The 10372-nt window shown below is 39.2% G+C and overlaps 1 long non-coding RNA gene across 2 annotated transcripts; it reads left to right on the top strand.

The window, feature by feature from the left end:
- Positions 1-2664: 2664 nt before the first annotated feature.
- LOC122990276 lies at positions 2665-10128 on the top strand. 2 transcript variants are annotated; one of them, XR_006405298.1, is made up of 4 exons: positions 2665-2701; positions 6373-6482; positions 9292-9387; positions 9520-10128. It is a non-coding gene; the product is annotated as an uncharacterized LOC122990276 (long non-coding RNA). The 2 variants fall into 2 exon arrangements; XR_006405297.1 differs by lacking the exon at positions 2665-2701 and adding an exon at positions 3477-3677.
- The last annotated feature ends 244 nt before the right edge of the window (positions 10129-10372 follow it).

Genomic DNA, 10372 nt, shown 5'->3' with positions numbered 1-10372 from the left:
GAAATTTGTTCCATATTTGTATTTAGTTTTGTTTTATTAAAGGTTTAAAGATGCCCTCTATGCAAAGAAGTGGACTGTTTCTCCATTTTATAATGTAAGTGTTGACACGTTTGCTGCTTACAGCTTTGATTAACTCTATTTTACCACATGGGGGCGCACAACGCACACGCACACACACACACACAGCTGCAGCATGCCAGTGTTTGATCATCTCAGAGAATATTCCCTTTTTACACAAGACACATTTTCACATGTCAGAGTAGGAAAAGCACATGAAAGCTACATTTTTGACTTTCACAGCTTTACATATTTTTTTCACAAAAAATAGATGACAAAATAAACACAAGGTTCATGTAGATCCCAGAATATCAGCTTGTTACAGTAACATCTAATACTGCCCCAACACCAGGAGAGGCATTTAAACCATGCTTATGTCACACTAACAGTGCATAATAAACCTACCAAAAATGACAGTATATTTAAATATGTAAATTCTAACTTTGGCCTGTTGGACCAGAACAGATTTGTTCTTCACAAACACAAGCAGGTGGTAGTCTAACATTAATTATGTGTTGATGCCAGGTTTTTTCTAACAACAGACTTTCAATCATCCATAAATGAAGCAGGCCTCTGTTTGTATGTGGGTAATAAATAAAGTACATCTTTATTCTCAAGGTGCAGCATAACACATATTAAAATATGCTGTAACTCTGTTAGCTCTCACGTACTGATGGAAATATTTGACAGATACCTAAACAGTGTTCTAAATCAATTTTATTCAAAAATGGATTAAAGGACCAGTGTGTAAGATTAGAGAAGCAATTGGTAGAAATGGAATATAATATTCATAAGCATATTTTAATTAGTGTATAATCACCTGAAAATAAGAATTGTGTTTTCATTACCACACCAAACACTCTAAAGGGGAGGGGTATTCAGTTTGTTGCAATCTGCAATTTCACCACTAGATGCCACTAAATCCTACACACTGGTCCTTCAGGAGACCTAAACCAAACACTCACTGTCGGCCTGTGTTCCCCCGAATGACAAATCCTGAAAACCCATGACTGAACCTAACTGCTGACTGCTGCATTATTTGGACAGTTCAACAAGATGCATGGAGGAGAATCATGCCATTGTAAACACCTGTCTGGAGAATAATTGATCAAAAATCTAAAATTTATCAAATTGTGACTTGTATGAAAGATTGAAGTAAACATCTTAAAAATACATTTAGACTAACAGATGCTCTTAAATCTAAGACAGTTGCAGAGGTCTCTCTAGCAGGAAGTCCTACACGTCTGCAGTGCAGGAAGAGGTCATGATGATGTTATATAAAACAACGTCTGTAATTCAGGATACTGTTCTTGTAGCCTACTGTTTGCATTTGTTTAAACGTTATAGGATATTACACCACGTTTTTGTTTTAATGAACGTATCAGATGTGCCAGCCACAAGAATAAAGTTAGCGTTCATTTTATATGCAATAACTCTTCTTGCATCCTTGTCTGCACTTAATGTGGTAATAATTATCTCCATCTCTGAGTTTCTTTCCTGTTCCAGTTTGGGGTTTTTTTGTTTCCATTTTAACAAAATTCCCATCCATATCTATTTATATATATTAGGTATATTAGATTCGACTGATTAAAAAAATAAGATTACATGTTTTGACTAAACAGCATATCACATAAAACACAAAATGAGTAAAATGGGACCTTAAGGACAAAGTGCATGGGAGCATGTCAACTGCTGGTAAACAAGTTTGTTACAGACCGGCTACAGCTACAGTTCTTTTGGGGCCACTTTGTTGCTATGTGTGACTAACAAGTCATATTCATAACTTCCAGAGTTGGTTGCCTTGGCTACAAGGAGACCTTGAATGCATTTCAGTACATCACCTGCTCCTTTGACAGGGACTGAGTCTGGAAGAGTGATTGAGAAGCTGATAGCTTCCACAGAGACCTACACAGACAGGGTAGTTTGATAAACGACACAACCTTTTGTCATTAAAAGCAAACTAATGTCTACTTGTAAGCCCCTGTCACAGGTTGCATGTGACTGACAGTGATTTGTCTTACTGAGATTGTTTCACTCAAGCAGTTTTACAGACTTGGAGAAGAAAAAACTGTTATATTATTATTATGTGAGGGAACTTAGCCACAGTGTCAAGGCACGTGGGAGGCAAACTCAGACTCGTCCAATCACTAAAAAGGTGATTTATTCGGACCAGTATCTCAAGAAAAAAGAAAAAAAAATCAAAGTTATCTTAACTGGCTTAACTCAAGTGACCTCAACTTGAGACATGCTTATGTGCACACAGCTGCACAGACATCCTCTTTACTTACTGCTATACCTCTAAAGCAACAACTCTCCCCTTAAAAAGGCCCTCAGATCTATCTGGGCAGACCCATATTTCTTACAGGAGTGTCCTTTCCCTTATACCAACAACTGTTATATGACAATGTCACGTGTATCACTTAAAGGCACAATATGTAATTTCAGCCGCTAGGCGTCTCATTCAAAACAATAACAAAAGACGGAGTGTGATGACGGTGTGAAGTAGCAAGGGATCATGGGAGTTGTTGTCTTCGTTGTTAAATAACTAGCTTCACCGGGATAGGATTACTACAGTGTTCATCGTTCAGGATGTTTTTACCTGCAGAGGTCTCCTCCTCTCCACAAACGGACCCGGAGATTACAGGTAAAAACACTGAATAAAGCTGTTTCACCCAAAAAATCAGTGTTTCTCAGACGATGTACGGCGACCACCGGACGTCCGGTACGGGCTGTTAGCTGAGCTGCTGCTTGTTCGGTTTATTTCTCTTATAACTTTAGATCCAGACGTTCGGCCGGTTTCTCCCGGGAGCCGAATTATCCGCAGAGGTCTCCTCCTCTCCAAAAACAAACGTACACGCAGATTAAAATCGTTAAAAATACTAATTAAAGCTGTTTCACCTAAAAAAAATCAATATTTCTCCGACGATGTTTGGTGACCACCGGACTTCCTGGAGGGGCTGTTAGCCGAGCTGCTGCTAACGTTTGTCCAGTTTATTTCTCTGATAACTTAAGATCCAGACGTCCAATGACTAAAATCCTTCTTCTGGCTAAAAGATATAGTTGAAAGCGACCTAAATTTATCATGAAAATGTGGCTTAAAACTGAATAAAAGTCAATTTATAACAGTTTCTGTGGAACAACCACAACACCGATGTATTATCTTGTATGTGTTTAAGTTACTCTTTGGTAGACGCCATTGTAGTGGACAAACACAGCGCCGCCGTATGCATCTTGTGCATGTTTACTCTTTGGTAGAGGAGGTATGACGTCATTGACAGGCGACCAAATGAAACGGTCCGTTACTTTGATTAAATTACAGATTTCTCTGGGTTTGAACATTGTTGGAAACATTTGGGATAATGTAAGCACACAACTCAACAACATATATAACATAGGTCTAGTTGTTCTTAGACATTTTAATGTGGAATAATTACATATTATAGCTTTAATATTGTTTACACACTCAATCCACAATACAGTCTTCACCCTGAGCCAAAATAAGCACAAATAACATAAACTTGGTCCAACTCATGACATCACTGGTGATCTCAGCAAGAGCTTAAAATCAGGAAGTCATCAGGTGACTCCCCCTTTGTCTCCTGGAAAGCATGATGAGTATGGTAAGTGACAAAGCAAGCCAATATATAACTCAGGAAACTTAAATCAATAAATAATAAGTGAACTTAAACAATACTTGATTAAACCCGAAATGCAGATGTAAATGTAGCAAAACAAACAAAACCTGGGAGAGTGTATGTGAAAGCAATGTCACAAATATAGATTAGGTTAAAGCAAACAAATGTTAAGAAATACAGTGAAGTGTAATAGGACAAATGTTGTGGTCGCACCCACTTTGTCACATATTATCACAATAAAAAACAGATAATAAACAGACTGGTATAAACAGAGAATAAAATCTAACATTTTGTGTAGCAGAAAAGTTTTCCCCTCTTTTCCAGTCTTGTTAATCATTTCATGCACATGAAGCCAAGGACTTTATTATCTCAAAGGAAATTTGGTTTGCAGGCAGGCGATAAAGACACAGATCACAAGAGAAGAGGGATGACTGAACAGCAGCAATCCATTTTAAAAGACATAAAAGCAAAGATCAAATAATCACACACACACACAGACAAGTCAGTACTGCAAGTACAAGTTTTAGCCACATCTGGTTCCCTCATTACACGAGTAATCACTCAATGAATGAACTATGTAACAGATAAAGGTAATTATATGGATTGCATAAGTATAAGGACCCCCACCAGGAAAAAACAACAGAAGAAGATATTCCCTCTGTTGTGGACTGCAATATAAAATATATAAGTGAGAACCTCTACCATCCTGTATTTAAAAAACTAAGATTAACATCTTAGACACACACCAAACATTGAGCCAAGTAAAGTGCAGATCCTTGTACAATAAAGTGCATATCTGAATTACAAGATTGAGAGATTCAGTATGACAGAGAGTCTGGTGCAACAACGGAGGTCAAACTTCCTATGATGAGACTGATCAGGGTAGTTAAGCATCAGCTGAGCCTCACTGATAACTATAACTGTAAATGTCCTGCAGACGCTGGGCTCGCTGCACCCTCATCACCTTGCAGGCCACCTTTGCCGATTTTTCCAGCCTGTTTTTATTTACCAGACTAAGGCATCATAACCAAACCACAATACAGTAAGTAAGAACAGATTCAATTAGAAGAGTGTAGATCTCTGCCACGTGTGTCTGGGGGCATGTATAGTATTGTCACTGAGCGTCCTCCTTGGTTCACCTAACTGTATAAACTTAATAAGGTAACAATAAACAGGACAATAAGTCCTAACTTCTAAATTTAAACATTATTTTTTAATAAGAACATTTTGTTGTTACCCACCACACAAGATAACTCCCCTCCCTCCCTCCTTCTGCCCTCCAACGTATCGCATCATGCCAAACTTTAGTGGGTCATAACATATCGGATTGTTGTTGATCACTTGCGGCTCCTACCAGCCAGTTAAGAGGAGTGAGGAGTCAGCAGTCAATGACGGTATAAAACGCATTATAAAATAGGTTTTTCAACAATTGTTAATCACTGCAACAATGACAGGTCCTTGAGCAGTCATAAATGTGCACAAACAATATTAGGCTGCAAGATTAGCTGCAGACACACACACAACAAAATGCATAATCTCCATGATGATAAAACACTAATGAGATGCAGTAAGGGCATCGAACACCTTCAATGAATTCATCTTAAAAAGAAACCTTTTTAGAGGCAGTATTTGTTTCAAATGATCAGTCACAGTGACCAATGTCCTTACAGTGGATGGTTGTGTTAGTAATACTGGACTGTGTTCTTCAAAAATCAGTGACCGTGTCTTTTAGTTTCTGGTACATTTATCCTGAGATAATCGTCAACAGCTGAACAGCCGCAGCTCTGGGAACCACTGATTTTTGGAAATTGGAAATTTATGGGAGGTTCAACTCACATAAAGTCAGTTTACTCACCTTTTCAAGCTTTTATAAATTCTAAGTCACGGTAAAAACTTGTGTAAAATGGTTCAGGGATGCATAATAAATAGTGAACATATAATGAAAGTCTGTTAAATGCAAGCACAGATTCATATTGTTCTACAGATGTATACTGTATAGCCACAGTGGGAGATCACTTGCTTTATATATAACCTCATGTTTATTTTACTGCCAATTTATCAATGGAAATGCCAAATGGTAACACACACTTATGCACATACAAAGAAGCTCTTCTTGATCTCATCCAAGATGCTAGGGGACTTACGTCGGTAATGGATATGCATTACTGACTCCTCATTACGTCATCCTGCTAGCAGTGTTTCCCAGTCAATCGCCTGGATCTCCTAGGAGCTAATGTCTTCCACACATCTGGTAAAGATCTCCCTGTGTCCCACTGACTTCCTCCTGTGTGTGTGATTGAAGATCAGGCAGTAAATCATATTCTGTGGCAGTGAGCATGAACGGGAATATGAATGAAATCCATTAAAAAATGATGGGTTGGATGGTTTGTATATTTGGATGTTCTTTTAATGTTAAAACTAAAAAGCAACTTATTGTTGCTGTTGAATCGAATGCTTATATTTTAAATTTTTACTGTTTAAGAAATTGGAAAAGCAGGTTTAGCTTCATGAGAACTGCTCCATGAAGGACCATGAAAGTCTCTGAGGTTAACCATGAAAGTAGAGCTCCTCAAAAACATAATCATTGCCATGCTGGTTTTCTTTTCTGTGTGGTATAGAAAGAAACATAGGCAGAAGCAGCCTTTACTAAGACCCATTGTTTGGTTTCTTTCTTGGGCAGGATGGAAACTCTGGTGGATGCATACAGTAGCTTCAAAGACAGAGATCATGTGGAGTCGCCAGCACCTCTGGGATTGAGGAAATGACCAGTGACAGGCACTCAGGAAGATGGTGAGTTTGTTTTAAACGCTAGGAAACAGTACCTGCTATTTCTATGAATGAGGCTATAGTTGTCCATACAGGCTGATCTTTGTGAGGTGTGCCCCCCAGTTCTCCCCTGATCCAGGTTACTACTGTATGCTGCCTTAAACCATACAAAGACCTGCAAAGAGAACTGAGAAAGTTCTTCCCAGGGTGCAGACCTCATTAAAAGAATATGCCCAGGATTAAGGGTAGTACCGGAGTATAGATTCCTCTTAAACAGACACTTCCTGGCCAATGTCACTGTGTTTATATTGTACTTAGCAGTTGAAGTATGTTGGAATTAGACTTGCGATTCACTGAGAAAAAGGAATAAAGTGTTCTGTATGCTTCAAATGATGTTGGGTTGTTCAACAGGGCCTGAAAACTCCCACCACATCTCTGCAAATTCAAAATGATGCTTGTTTTTCTTTTCAAAACTGACAATCACACTCCACACAGCAATTGGCCAGGTGTGTGGAGGTGTGAAAATAAGGCAGGATTCTCTCCCAGGTCTTCTTCCATTCTTCACACAGTGACTTGAGTCGCTTTTCATGCGTACAAATAAAGGCAATGCCTTCAAGGAGAGATTGTCTGAAGGTGTACGCTGTTATCGCCTCTTGTCCCTCTATAGGAAGGCAGGCTTTTTGTCCTGCCTTTGAGTTTTGCTGTATAAATCAGGTCTAAACTTTTTCGGTCAGACAACAGATCACCTCGATTAGTCTGTGCCAAGCATATCCCTTACTCACGACCTTTGCCTAAGGTAGCAGTACCTGATTCCACTCTCCAAACCACCGTCCTTGAGGTCATAGAATTGCCTCGGTCTTGTTTCTGTATTTTCTCATATTTTTCTTGGTCTTAACAAGGCGTCTACAGCCATATTGGCAGCTCTGTGAGGCCAGCTGAGGCGGATGGAAATGTCATTAGTTATGCAGGTACTTTGTCATAAACCAAAGTATTGGATAAACAGAAATTTGAAGATGAAGGGAATCACCAAAGTAAATACAGTTTCATCCTGAGGGGAACACTAATGTCTGCACCAAATTTCATGGTGTTCCATCCAGTAGTTGAGATACAATATTTCACTAAAAAGAAAAAGTCAGAGGATCACCAGAATCCCTAGGATTCATCCTCTGGAGAACATGAATATCTGTACAAAATTTCATGGCAATCCATCCTTTTAAGTGCTAATATCAAACCAGCAAAGTATTGGACTGAGAGCCATGCCACTAGCTAAAAACGACTGGATGTTTACTTCCTGCCAATGTATGGTGCCCTCAAACGTTTATGCATTCATGTTATTTGGATCTTATGCTGTGAACAGAGCTCCTGCAGATACACCTGACCAAAAACTCTGTAACTCCTTAGACTTTTGCTCTGAGTCAGACATACTAAGTAGGTTTCTTCCAAAATTAGATTGATAAAAAAAAATGTTAACACTGAAAGGGAAAACAAAAAGGGGGCCAAAAAGCACAACAGCTAACAAAATATCTCACAAACGGGCAAAGCAAATATCAAGGTCAGGAAAACACCAAACTGTAGAAGTGCAGCTTGCACCGCCTGTTGTGCCGCCACAAATGTAGGGCTCTAAAAGTTTGTCGCTTCATCACCCGCCATTGTTAGCGTGGTAAGTGTGGCTTAGAGCATCACTAGCAGTTACCAGCGTAATTGCACAGTGTGTGCGATTAGGATCTTAATAATGCCTTCAGCAGCCAGTGCGTTGAGCCAGGACATGTGGTCTAATACATGGATTAGCACAAGGGATATCCTAGAGGGAGACTTTCCTCTATATACCCAGAGGCATTATGGGACACGCTTAACTCTAAATCCCTATACCAGTCTGAGGGCAGAGCAAGCACTTGTTATCAATTCATCAGTGTCATTGTGGAATTACTGGTCAAGGGCAAGAAATTCCTGGACAAATACTGCGGATAGAGTGAATGGAGAAACTAAGTCAGCCCTCTGTGCTGTTACTCACTTTGGAAAAACGATTAAATCAACATTAAAATGATCAGACAGCTTTCAAACATTCCCCAGGTTAGTTAAAACTCAAGCAAACAGTAAAATTATTACCCAGACTGTCAGTTGTAAACATTTCTTTTTAGGTATTTCTTACCATGGAATCACATTGTTTAAGTCACTGAATGAGTCTGTGAGTCTGCCCCCTACCACCTTCTAAGCACTTCCTGACAGGCTTCCCTGCACCTTCCAACAGATAATCTGTAGATCAACTAGCTCAGCTGCTTGCTTGTTTACAACCTCTCTGATTGTCTGAGTGCCCCGTCGGACTTCGTTGTGGCGACGTTGCCGCATTCCTAAATCGCAGAAATTACATATAATGTTATCATAAACGATAGGAATGATGACTAACCTGGAACTATCCTTCAGTGTAAGGCCCAGAAACATGGGATGAACTGTTTATTAAATGAAATGTCTTTAAAGTTCTTTAAAGTGCTGAAAAACACATGACTTCAATATCTGAGAATGAATGCTCTATCATGGATGAATGGATGGTGGTTTTGTTCCATTTCTTTTATCTGTTTAAAAACGATTGATTGATCGACACAGATTCCAAACCTTGTATACATTTTGCATGATTCTGTATCTCAGGATTAATCTGCATCATGAGCCTCAGCAGAGGGCAGGCTTGTCCCAGGTTTTCACTGCAACACAAACACAAACAGGAGGGATTTGAATATATCATACTTTTCTTCCTCTTGTGTTTTGTATTCCATAAAATCTTTATCCTGTCTCATGTATGATTAACAGAACTGTTGTTGTTCTCATGTATTTTTATCAGCTGAAACAGCCACCGTCACCCACTGTGATTCACTATACCCCTGTGTGTATTATTAGAGATGCAGAGAGGAAAGATAGCCTTGTAGACCGCTGACAGGTGAGGAGAATGATTAATGTTGTCTGACACACATTTTCTCCCATCTATCTATCCATCCTGCCCACCCTCCTGCCACCTCCTCAGCGTGGTCAACGTGCCCATGCGTGATTAAACGGTGTGTTTTTTTTGCAGCATTCATCCCTTTTCCCCTCAATGATATCATTTGAACCACTTCCCCTCATCCTCCGGGTGTATATTTCCAAACCTCGGTCAGATTTCTCTCCAAGCTCAGCTTTTAGTGAAGAGTGAGGCCTACCAGGAGTACTCTTGTGTTTCCTCTGTTGGATACACAAGCAGCCATTCTCTATCTCAAAGGTAAACAGTGGGCGGCCACTGAGGAATCTCCCTGCTGAGTTCATTTACACTGCAGGATGGGGATGCAGTTCCATGCAGAGGGAGAAATACAGCCAGGAGTCCCAGAAAGACACAAGAACTCTTGTTACAATGTACTTTGTTTAGTTCATTAATGTTCCTTTTTAAGCTGCTTAACTGTATTTTGCTCGACTGCATACTGTGTTACATCAAGTGACAGATTTTGCTGGCTGATTAAATCTGTGTCATAATAATTGAACTAAATTATTTTCTTCCACTGATGGATTTCTCTTTTGTGGTCATTTTGTTTTTAATTTTTCAGTCTCAGTTCTGAATTTGAAGCACATGAGTTGAGTCAACTACCTTAACTTACTTAAATGTAAACATGATCAACATTAACAAATATTGAATTAAAGTAACATTACTGGAGGTATTTATTTATTTATTTATTGTTTGTTTATTGTAGCTGATGTGGTTGTTTTCCTGAGGTCCATCGTTAGCCTAGTGGCTTATTAATAGCTAGTGTTACCAGCTAGTAGCACATTATAAATCAGTTTAGCAACAATTTTACAGTGAATTACAACATGCAATATCTCAGTAAGCATTGATTTCATGTTTGGTTAAAACAAGGCTGGTTGAAAAGAGAAATTCTGCCTTCAGGAAGATAATGACC

Source organism: Thunnus albacares, chromosome 2, assembly GCF_914725855.1.
Source record: "Thunnus albacares chromosome 2, fThuAlb1.1, whole genome shotgun sequence".
In the NCBI taxonomy this organism is placed as follows: Eukaryota; Metazoa; Chordata; class Actinopteri; order Scombriformes; family Scombridae; genus Thunnus; species Thunnus albacares.
Note: the sequence above shows the minus strand (reverse complement) of the source record. Positions and strands in the feature narration are given on the sequence as shown.